Raw genomic sequence first — 12,900 nt, 5'->3', positions numbered from 1 at the left:
CCGCAAATCCTTCGAACGAAACTAAACTCTTTCAGGTCTGCGTGAGCCGGCGCTGCGCCAGAGAGACGCCGAAAAACAGCAAACGCCCTTCTGCGTGAGACTGACAAGGAAGACCTGGGTTTACAGACTCGACGGGTCGGGGTACATTAGAGCTCGGGGGTCTGGGTACGTTAGAGCTCGGGGGTCGTGGTACGTTAGAGCCCAGCGGGTCGGGGTACATTAGAGCTCGGGGGTCGGGGTACATTAGAGCTCGGGGTTGGGGTACGTTAGAGCTCGGGGGTTGGGGTACGTTAGAGCTCGGTGGGTCGGGGTACGTTAGAGCTCGGGGGTCGGGGTACGTTAGAGCTCGGCGGTCGGGGTACGTTAGAGCTCGGGGGTCGGGGTACGTTAGAGCTCGGTGGGTCGGGGTACGTTAGAGCTCGGGGGGTCGGGGTACGTTAGAGCTCGGGGGTCGGGGTACGTTAGAGCTCGGGGGTCGGGGTACGTTAGAGCTCGGGGGTCGGGGTACGTTAGAGCTCGGGGGTCGGGGTACGTTAGAGCTCGGGGGACGGGGTACGTTAGAGCTCGGGGGTCGGGGTACGTTAGAGCTCGGGGGTCGGGGTACGTTAGAGCTCGGGGGTCGGGGTATGTTAGAGCTCGGGGGTCGGGGTATGTTAGAGCTCGGGGGTCGGGGTACGTTAGAGCTCGGGGGTCGGGGTACGTTAGAGCTCGGGGGTCGGGGTACGTTAGAGCTCGGGGGTCGGGGTACGTTAGAGCTCGGGTTTCGGGGTACGTTAGAGCTCAGTCTGCTGTGTGTTAGAGTGTGCATTACCGTTCCGTCTGCTCCCGGCGCTGCATGTTAGCAAAGGAGCTCAGAATAACTTGGATTACAACTCTTATCACTCATCATAGATTGACACTGATGGCAGCCGGACTGCAGCCGGTCTCTCTTTTCTTTAGTTCATTAAATCTGTTGCTGCATGTAAACCAAGTCATGCATTTGGCCAAGTCTAGAGTGTAGTGTTCACAACTCCTATCATCCTCATCAAGTCAGGAGCTGGGCTTGCCCAGTAGAAGCCAGCAGGGCACACATGGTGCAGGTGTAGCAGGTGACCTTTTATTGTCAATATGGAAAACACGGCCGTAGCGGCTCCAGGCCCCTCTTTAATTACAGAGGAGATGCGCTATCGATATCGACGGAGCAACCGGCCCAGCTCAGAACCGGTAAAACCAGTAAACCGAACGCGACAGCTCAGCTCGGGCCGGCCAGCTGCGAGAGACAGGAGATAAATGAAATGTCAGCTCACATTGGCGTCCCCCCTGCGCCTGCCCGAGCTGTGACTATAGATTAGCGCCATTCGCCCCTAAATCTTAGGGATTCTTCCTCGCTGTCAGGGTCTCGGGATGAATGGGCAGATTCTCGGGGTCACACAGTCTAGAACCGGCTCCTCAGAGTATGGTTATCGTTTACCGCGGAACCTCGATCTTACCCGGCGTACAAAATACCCAGGGATATATCCCGTTATTACTGAAACCTGAATAAACTACATAGGTAAACCTTTCATTTTTCGGTGCCGTGACCCGCACGGGAATCGTACATCCAGCAGTAAGGAGTCGTTACCCAGGATGGATTCCGAGGGTTTATTTGAAGTTCTCCAAGTGCCAAGCTTGTAATTTGCCGCGCGGCGCCCTCCAGAGCCGCTTCTCCACGTACTTTCAAAGCACAATTACAGGCATAGGGAAAAAAATCCGACGCTGGGGAATTTTGTCTAAATCTCCTCTAATATTAGTGAAATCCGCAGCGTTGTATTTGTCTTTTCAAAGCTTTTCTTTTATTCCACCGGTAATGCAAAAAAAATGAATAGCGAGTGATTTAGGGAAATTGCTGGAGAAAAATACAGTTTGTTTGTAATCTTCCATATTTCAAAGTCATTTTTTCTTGCATTCAGTGGAAAATTTAGAACTCGTGAACCAGACACCACGCTCTTAATTTGTAGTCACAACAGGTAAACGACAGCAAAGGGGTACTCGGCCCCGCTATACATCTCCTGCTCGCCTTCACGTTTCTGGATCCTACTATTTTGTTTTCTGGACACAGAGTCAGCCTCTCGGTTACCAACTTCTGTGAGCGAGAAGCATCTTTAATAAATACGCCGTCTTCCCGTCCGTATAATACATTATTACATTAATACATAATATAACCGCATTCCAATTGAAGGAAAGCGATATCATGTAAGGAAACGACACAAGCAATTTGCGTCCGACGCATTTTTAAACGCTTCTGACCGTCCGATCACTTTTGCTGATGCGGATTTTTGTTGTGGGTTCATTCTCCCTTTAATTCAGTTTTTGTCATCATTATCCACGCCGATCAATAATTATAAATTACAATTTTCAAGCTCAATGTATGATAAAAAATAAAAGTGACTCGTTTTTATACAAGGATCGCGTCAATTTATGTTACCGCAGTGTAGCGAGGATCGCGTCTGACAGCCGTTATAATGCCAAGTCGTTAAAAAAAACACTCCACCCCGGCGTTTTTATTGGTAAAAACAGCAAAATTAGCTTAGTTCTTGTGTAGATTCAGCCATAGTGAACAGTTTGGCCCAGGATAAGAACTCGTTGGCTAAAATCATCTCGACGAAGGATAGTGGGGGTTGTAGTCCGTGGTTATCCCGCGCAGGTCACTGAGCCGCTGACTGTGGCCTTTGTCCTGGAAGTTGGAGGATTTCCAGTCTCTCCGCATCTCTCGTGGCAGCGGGACTGGGAAGTCACAATGCAGCTCACTGTCTCATCTGAATTAAGTGTCCATGTTTAGTTTTAATTAGACCCTCGGCTGTATTTTCAAAAGGTCGTTCACCACCAGACTTCCCTGCCTCTCCCCCCCCCGTCCATCCCTGCCAACCCCCCCCCCCCCGTCCATCCCTGCCCCACTTCTCTGAAAAGACATTCAGAGTTAGAGAGAAAGAGATGAAAAGGGGCATCTTGTTATTTGGAAAATGTCAGCTGGACGGGTTTGAGAAGAGAGGACTGAACTTTCCCAGCCGCGAGAAGCCGAGGGGCGGGCGGGCGAGCGAAAAGTGAGCGCTTGCCAAATTTTTTCTGGACAGAATGTCACTCGGACGCCATGCGTGAACTTTTCATCCAGAGGCCTCGGACGGGAAGCAGAAATCCGCGTGTTTCGCGTGAGAGGAGCGGCGCGGGCGTTTGAGCTTCTAGCCGTCTTACCGGGTAATGGTTGAGAGTTACATTGTATCTCAGACGAGGTGGGAATCCAGACGACGGGGTCGATGACTGAATTGGGGCAGCACAGACACGAGGTCCAACTCTTACCCCAAACAATGTGCTTGGAGCCGTGGCCCCTATTAGTGCTTTAATAAAAATATTTCTCAAACAAACTAAAAATCATTTTGGAACGTCACATGATAAAGGGGGGCATTTAACAAATTAACAGCCTATTTCCTAACAATTAGGGAAATTCACAGATTTGGTGCCAAATTTTAAAACGTGTCCCTTGTACCTTCTCTTGGTGGCTTGGCTCGCGCACTCTACTAACGAGCTAAAACCTTGCTTCATCATCATCAATGGATTCAACTACCTTCAGGACGAGAAATTTATAGCTTTATAATCTGGGAAAGAATAATTTGGAGAAATAATGTAAAAATTGTGAAAACTTTTGGTGGCATTGTGCTCCTTACCCCAGGGTGCGGGGTTTTAATAGACAGGCTGCCTCTCCCATAACCGGGTGACAGCTCACCATCGAGCCGCGCGGCCGTATCTCACGGCAGAGAGAAGCCTTTGATGGCAGCTGCCACATACTACCGATCACGGTTAATTCCCATTATTGCCAATAAATCCTCGGCTCTATTACGCTGCAGTAAATGCCTTTCTGGAAAATGTTTTATTCATGAGTTCAGGCATCAACCTGGATAAACTCCACCGAGCAGAAGATCCTTCACTACGATGCTCCGGAATCGCGATGTTGTAATTATTGCTTACAATGCGTTATTTATAAAAAGGCGAAATATATATATTTATACCCCAGACGTTACTCCCGCACCGCGAGCTAAATAAAGAGTTCTCAGACAAACCTGATTAAAAGTCTAAGACGCGATTCCCCCCCGGGTGGCACCTGAGGCTCAGCTTTAACGTCTGTTTTTAGTCAAAAAGAGAGAAGTTTTAAGTGGCAAAGAATCTCTAATTACCCTGCTCTGCGAGGGACAAACAACCCCAAGAGGGGCTTAATGTTAGATTACCCCTGCATGCAAACAGGTGGCTTTTTGGGGGATGCAATTTGCCATTAATGGCCCAACCATAGTACTTACAAACACACACATAGATATATTACTAATCATGTCAAAGTCATTTGTGGTAATAGCGGCTGTAAGCATTCTCCAGCGCTAGAGGCTCATGCGCAGTCTTGGGTTAAGATAGGATTCCAATTTATTCTACAATGCATGCACATACCAACAAGCAAACTCACTCTAACACCATACACTTACACATACATGCATTATCTTCTTTCCACCACTAACACCATATGCAGACACACAATCACACTAACTCCATAGGCTTACAGACACTGGCACCAAATACTAACACACACTCATGCTAACACCATACACTAACATGTGCACACTCTAATGCCACGCAATAACACACATTCACTCAAACATTCACACACACACACACACACACACTCTCACTCTCACTCTCATTATCCAAGCAGCTCACAAAGCCCCCCCCAATCTTTCCTTCCACCTTATTCATTCTCCCAGGTGGGATTTACTAACAATTTACCCTTTCAGTGCTGTACATTCTACATTCATTGACACTCAACGGGTTTCATTTCAACTTAAAAAACATTTATTTCTTTTCTTTTTTCCCTCGACATTGAATGAAATCGTTAGGTTTTTCTATAATAGAAAATCTGCCGAATTTCCCTAACAAAGGCTTTAAATTCAGTAATGTTATTGCTTTGTCTGCACAACACCGAGGAATGAAAGGATAATGAGTATTTAGGCCGCTCACGTAGCCGCGCCGCTGGATCTGACCCTGTCTGTGGCCCCCGGGGCTCCCGTGGTATAAGGTTCCAGTTCACGGAGTAATAATTACTATAAAGCTGTTTTCTGCCTTTAAACTAGAATTGGACTCGATCGGACCATCCAATATCTGATGGAGAAAGTGTAATTATGGTTTGTCATGAATATCCCTCTCGCCTCTTTATGTACAGATGGTTTTGCATAATTATAGGGATGAATGAGACAATTACACAAAGTCTGCGGGAGAGACGGGTGCAGGAATGACACAAAAAAGACACAAAGATACACAAAAAAGACGCGCCCCAAAAAGCAGCGGACCGGGTCTCCCCTGCAACCTCGTAAGAGGACGGTGGGAGAGAAGCTGAGGAGGCGGCAAAAAAGACCCGTTCAGCCCAACCTGCTTTCTGCGAGTGAACTCAGGAGGAAGGTCTATGGAGGAGCGCGGTAACAACGAATGAAAACAGAGGCTAGAATGTGGCGGGCGAGAACAGACCCCCAGATACTACTCCCGGGAAACTCTCCTTATGTCGCTTCTTGTTAGAGCTTCATGAAGAATATAATCTCGTTTTAGATTCAGGAGCCGTATGTCTATCCCGCGCATGTTTAAATTCCCTCATTGTATTACCCTCTACCACTTCTGCTGGGAGGCTGTTCCACTTATCAACCACCCTCTCAGTAAAGTAAATCTTCCTTACATTCCATTTAAGCCTCTGATTCGCGAGCCATGGAAGTATACGAGGTCTTGTTATGCCCGGAGCTCCCACGAGTTCTTCCCCTGAGAATGGCTCTGGATTCACTGGTAATGCAATCACTTTTGAAATGTCTTCGTTTTAAATTGAAATCTAAGATTAATTAATTATTTTATCTGTTTTTGTTCTTTAACCAAGAAGCCGGATTTCGAATCTCCAGCTAAACCCCACTCTACCCGAAACTTGGCACGCGATCCGACGCTCTGACATCATCACCCCACTTACATTTTCCTTATTCGTCCAAACCTCCAAATAAGCACTGCCAACACTCCTGAAACTTCAGGGAGGGTCCCTATGGTTTTTATTTAACTCTTTGCTTCCTAGTGTCCTGCTGTCACATCGTTTGTATTTAAGTTCTAATTCCTTCGGTAGTCGGAATTTCCATGCGAAGCCCGGTGTTCATTCCATTCAAGGCTTAATAAATCTCTTTCTTTGCAACTCGAGACTTTTTCTCATCGATAAGAGAGGAAAATGCCATTTTCTATAGAATTTTCCATGATTTCCGACCTGCCAACTTGTTATAATGTTGCAATCAAGCAAAGTGTGACTTTATGTTGTCAAAGGTGTCTATAGATTGTTCTCATAACGCCGCTCCGATCAATGCCGCCGATCTAGCATTTAATGAAATGATCTGGTGAAATCTACAAAGTGACGTTCTGACTGTGATAGAGAATCCGGGGAAAGCATCCTCGGTGTCGGAACATCTGTGCGATTGCTGTGCGGTCACCTGTTTAATAAGCCGTAGCTGTATGTGACAGACCGCATCTGGCGTCGCTCTCCAAAGCCTGCCAAGACGCTAGTCACCGACTGCCGCACCGGGCCCGGAGATGGGCAAACATTAGTCCCTGTTCCCTGAGATCCCTTACTCTCCTGCGACACCGTCTGCGTTCATGCGCAGCTCAGCAAAACTTACACAAAAAACAAACTGAAGCTTCAACCATGAAACGTCTGCTCTGATATTCAGAGTAAACCTATAGAGCATCTACACACAGGAGCTACGGGCACAACATCAGAAATCCCCCCGAATGCCCAATGTTTCAATGGGCAGCATGGGCACTTTTGTGTTGGGGGTGAGGTTAGAGGCGGGGTTAGACAACCGATTATATGTAACACACAATGTTACAAATGTAGCCGGATGGATCTTTTATGTGTATCTGGGGCTCTCCTTAGAGTGTCCTACTCAGCAGGATGGGGCAGGACCAGCTGGGATCCTCAGGGGCGGTTCCTGGTGCCAAAATTGCTCCTCCCACGCTCTTCTCATTCGACACCCTACACACGTCCACATTGTTTAACCCATCAAGTGCCAGGTTCATGTACAGTAAAACGGTGCCTTCTAGGCAAAAAGCACAGACCTCACATCACACGAGAAACCGACCTTAGCAGATTTTACATTTCGTTATTTCCTTTCATGCTTTAACCTCATATAAAAGCAACAACAACTACGGCAACAACCAATCAATGCCTGCTTCTTTGTCACATGACAATAAAGCGTCCCCTGAGAAATTATGAATGAAGCATAAATATATATAAAGATGAAAGAATGATTTCTGGGAAGGGGTTGGACGATCAGCATGAGAGGAATGATGTTTTTAGAATAATGTTGCATTTAGTTACAAAAGCGTTAAATTCAGCAGAGCAGGTGAAACGCGACCTTTAAAGACTCCAAATTATAACGACCTTTTATCCAAACAACTCTCCCAGATCAGCCTCTCTTACTGAAACGGGACAACGACCAACTCTACAAATTCTGCTCCACAAACTATGAGGTTAAGATTTCCTAAAAATAGTAAATAATTGGGTAAAACAGCTCCTTAAAATATCAATTTAATTTATAGTTACAGTCGAAATCCAAAACCTTCGCAAAAACCATTTCCCAACCAGCAGAGCGGCTTTTATCCAGAACGTGAAACGTTAGTAGATTGCTAGCTTTTGTGCAATTCTGCTGTTTATTTATATTGCATTTATTTGCGTTTTTCTGTTTTTGGGTTTTTTATGTGTTTCTGCGGCTGTTTCATGTCATTTATATTCTGCGCAGTCGGGGCTCACAGTAATTGTGTGAAATCTCTCCAGATACTCGGATCTCTCCATAATTACAGCGGAGATTCCTTAATAATTCCGGGGGGGGGGGGGGGTGATAAATGTGTTTTTCTGGGTTTTTCACATAAAATGTTTCTGCTCCAGACATAGAGATTTTTTTTCAAAAAGATGAATCTAGGACGGATTTGCTATTAAGAGGCGCGGAGGAATCGCGGGAAACGGAGGGAAAGCGATTGGAATTTTATTGAGCCAGAGCTGGGAAATATAAATCCGAATAAATGAAAAATTGTATAAAACCCCCAAAATGCGGATAGATCCCATTGTATGATAGTGTCCTCGGAGGCTGCGCATGTCCATGGCGTGCCTCTCCCGTGTTTAGCACAGGCCGGTCCAGGCTTTGTCGGGCTGAGCGATCGCGGGTTGGGAAGTGGAAGGACTTGTTGTCAGAAGTGGCTGCTGTTTAATTAAAGATGTCAGCCGGTGACCGATGCTGCCGCTTGTGCTGTGAGTCTGCGTGTCACATCCGTGAACATCAGCCTTTTATTAACACGTTATGTCAGGTCCTGGACAGCCGGCAACCAACCGGCAGACACTGAATGGCACTGGGAGCCGGCGAGCGGATCGGGCCCCAGTATTAACGCCACCATGAAGGGCCCCCTGGGGTTGGTTGGGACTCCTTGGGGATTAGTAGCACTAATTAACAGTAATTAATACTGGAAGTGCTGGAGTCACCCGCGAGAGAGAGCGCTCTCTCCACACGGGAAGGGGCGAGATTACAAGAAAGAATCCACTAGGGGGCAGAGTTTGGCATGAACCCCTAGGCACACGTCACATGGTGCTGAGCAGGGGAACGAGGGGCTGCACCTTCGGTTATCCAGAGCGACATTGGCCCCCTCGAGGGTCTCTATTTGAAAAGTGAAATTCTTTTATATATTTATTTATTATTTATTTATAAAAATAGCCACAGAAGCCTGGAATAAACCATTTCTTGACGGGATCCGTTCTTTGCTCCCTCGGTAGGTTTTCAGGACTGGGGTGTCCGCCGGCTACTTGTTTCCTAGCCCTGGCCAGCGGGTACCAAGCTTGTTGGCCGTGGGCTCACAGCTGCTGACCACAGAGATGTTTTTGTGGGCAGTTTAACTAAATGGTTTATGAAGTTGTGTAATTGCCCTGCGACCTGCTGAGTACCGGTCATTAATTCACTGATCCATTACAGGAAAGAACCTAAAAGGAGGGAGGCAGAACTATGTGGGATTAAAGGGGTTAAAAAACACAAATGTTCAGGATTTCACTCAAACTTAATATCCGTATAAATCTAAAAAGAACAAAAAACCTCATCATATTTTCCGATGAAATCTCTTTTTTTCTCCTATTTGCAGTAAAATTACCGATTCCATTTCCTCCCAAGCGCCGCCGACATCAAAGCTGGAGTTTAGCTCTCGGAGACAAAAACACGTCAACCGCCAACATACAAAAGTGGATTGTTTCATGTGGATGACACGCTACACATCAAAACAGTAACGCCCGGGGGGGTCCTAATAAACTGCAGAGAACGGGAACCTCGAAAAGAGCCAACATATTCCGCGGCACTGTACAATTTAAAGATCGGGTGGTTGCCATATGTATAACAAATACATTTACAGGGACGGATACAGCAGGAGGTGAGGACTCGCCCTGTGAGCTTACAATCTAGCCTTATGATGTTTTTATACAAAGTTCCTGGCAAGAATGGAGGGCTCCTGGGGGCCCCACGCAGGAACTTACAATCTAAAAGCCATCACACCAAGAAATAATAACATCACCTGTGGTGCGCTCTGTGTTTATTACTCGGAAAAATGAGCTTTTATACCACAAGGGTTAATCCAGCCTGCGACCCGTCTGTCTCGCATGTTCTGCTGCAACGCCGCGCATTGGTCAGGATGACGGACAGCTGTCAATCAGTTCAGTAAAGGACCTTATTACATCTCCTCTGCTTTGTCACTCTGCTGAAATCTCATTAGAGGCATCGCTGTGTTGGGTGAGATAAGACTCCAGAGGGATTTATTGGGGAGGTTTGTGAGATGGAACGTCCCGAAAATCCAGGAATTCCAGGAATAAATCAAACCTATAAAATGCAAAAATAAATACATCGGAAGCCACGTTAACCCTTGACTCTTTGGTAATCTGTGACAGATAGTGACGAAACCATGTGAGCGTAAAAACATAGCTCGCCGCCTCTCATATCCCGCCGGCAGCCGCACCTGCGTCATTCGGTGGCCTCTGGCCTTAAAGTGCCAGCGCCGCCTCTTCATCCGCAGTCCGGCTCTGGGGAGAAGCATCGCCAAACTCCGCTGGGAGTCAGCTCACGTTGTATAAAGCAGAGAGCGTGCATCTATTCCTCTCCGGCGCGCTCTCTGTGTAATCTCGCCTGTCTCCCGCTGTCTCGGAGGACCTCTTCGCCCAGGTAACAGTTTTTGCTCAGCATCTGTGCTGGGAGAGATTTACGGCTTCTCAGCCGCTGAAACAGATTTTACAACTAAAAGCCTGAAACTCATCGGAGGCGTCACGCGATTTAAACCAGGATGGAACGGCGGAGACTTTTATGTTTTTTTATGTTTAAGCGATTTCAGTGCCGGGAGAGGCGTCGAGCCGACAGTACGAGGGATTTATGTTTTCCCATTTATCCAGATTCCGGTACGCGGATAACGCGGCTGCGCATCCCGTACTTGGGTTTGCAGATAAATAAAGGGTTAACACAGTCTCCAAAAACTTTATTAAGAGTGTGGGGGAGGGGGCTTCTCATAAACCAGGGTTAGAAGGAATACAAGGGTTAAACATAATGGATATTTATGGCGTTTAGAGAAAGAAAGAAAAAAACAAACAAACAAACAAACAAGCAAACAAGCAAACAAACAAACATGTTAAAAGGCCGGAAGACGATCAGTGAAGATTTGAGGATTTGGTTTTTAAGGGTGATAAAAGGTGATGGTTTTTGGGCTGACGTAGAACTCCGGCCTCGCTTTCCTGGAACGTAGAGAGTAAATTATTTACAAAATAAACTGGCTGTGCAGCCCTACGGGGTTAATGCCGGCTTGTCACCCAAAAACAACTTTTCATCAATCAGAAAAGCCTGCGCAGCCTTCACGCGAGTCACGGCCGCCAACCCATCCGCCGGCTTCCCACCGATCCCCCGACGCTCGCCGACATCGCACAGAAATGTTTTTATTATTTATTTTATTATGATATTATTTAATCATTCTGAAATAATTACATCACAAGATGCCCCCGGCGCTCATCACTGACCCAAAGTCTATCCCGCTGGGCTCTCCCGTGCCACACAATACAGTGAGGGGAATAAAATTGCATGGAACAGGCATAAGGAGCAGCCTCCCAGCAGAAGTGGTAGAGGGTAATACAGTGAGGGTATTAAACACGCATGGGATAGACATACGGCTCCTATATCTAGCAAACGGAACACACAGAACCTGCCGGCCCAATGGGGCCGCTTTGCCGGCAGCGTCTAGTGGTTCCGGCATGGGGTGACTTTTTGTGGATGTCTTTCTCGGCGTTAAACGGAATCATTAATGGGTACAGAGGCCGCCGTCCTTCCATGATATAATCCGGAGTATTCTTCGCTGTCGGTTCACGGGGTCCCTTCTCCGAATAATGAATACTCCACGTCACTCCACGCGCTCTCTGCACAGCCTGTCGGTGGCGATAAGCGCGCCGGGCACCGGGCCAACGACAATGGTCGCTCTCCATGGAACGTTCCGGTTGGGGTCACGAAGCGTTCCCTCTGAGAAGTGTTTACAGGAGAAAACCTTGAAATGAGAGCCGGGGGCCTCGAGACGCGGATTTTAATTTCATTCATTATTTTCTTTGTGTTTTGTGTTTTCTCTTCTTTCTTCTTTGGAACAAAAGAGATTCTCTCTCGCAGCACAAAGCGGCCCCTTATTCTTATTCGAGAGGGAAAGTATTTAGAGTGCGAGCTCATTCTGTCAAATTCATTACAAAAGGTGTTTAAAGAGACCTCGGCATCCCACGCTCATTCTTTCACCTCGATGTCAGAAGCACAAACTAATAATAATAATAATTAACTTCTAATCAATACATCAAATCGCATAGCCATGTGTTGGGGGTGTGGCCTGAAGGTATAAGTGGGCAGGGTCTAAGGTGTGGCCACCGGCCCACTTTACCCAAAAACCAACTTTACGGCAACGGCACAGATCGACTTTACCGCTCCCTGATCAGCGGATCTTCCCCAGCCGCTCATGATCCTCATCGCCCCCAAAAGCAGGAACTATCCTGAGAAAACTGGGACACTTGGGGCGTACGCACCTTGTGATGCGCATCCGATCAGCTATATTACGTAATCTCGTTTTACTCAGCGGACATAAAAGAACAAAGTTACTGCTACAGGAACATCAGCCGAGAATGAAAGCGGCAGAAAACGCGGCCGATTGACGAGGGGCTCGTAGAGTCGTCAAAAACACCTGCATTTCCCTCATAATCTTTTACACCGTAATAAACCATCGCGTTTCGTGTTTATCACCGCGTCTCGCTGCGGAATTTAGATTACCGCCAGGTATCAACCGACGGCGTTTCCATTCTGCAACCGAAACAGCGGAGCCCTGAATTCCTGCGCATCGATCTAAATTATTATTTAAAAGAGGGAAACTGCAATTATTTACGAACGCCATCAATACAGTGACGTGATTGGCTGTCGAGTTTATGTAAATGATGACGTTTATTCTAATCGCTCTGAGCCTTAAGTGGGAGATGAATCGTGTTAAGCCGATATGTCCACCCCGGCCACCGACCTGTCCACCCCGGCCACCGACATCTCCTGTCTGTCATGGCGCCCCTGCGTTTAGCAGTAAACCCCCCCATTCCAGGTCCCGCCGCGCAGACAGCGAGGTCTCGGCTTTTCTATCAAGCTGTCCATGCGCAGAGTCAGCAGGATTTCACAATTTGCTGGTTTATCAGCGATTGCAAAATAATTCTTTTTTGAACATTTTATGGAAAAATATTTTTTGGAAACCTGTGCACGTCCCGCGGAAAATCTTCAGTTTTCGTAAATAGAAAAAAGCACTTTTTAAAAATGATAATCTCAG

This window comes from Sceloporus occidentalis, unplaced genomic scaffold, assembly GCF_023333645.1.
Source record: "Sceloporus occidentalis isolate IW3139 unplaced genomic scaffold, rSceOcc1.0.p SCAF_66, whole genome shotgun sequence".
NCBI lineage: Eukaryota > Metazoa > Chordata > Lepidosauria > Squamata > Phrynosomatidae > Sceloporus > Sceloporus occidentalis.
The sequence above is the reverse complement of the archived record's forward strand: the minus strand, read 5'-3'. Positions refer to the sequence as shown.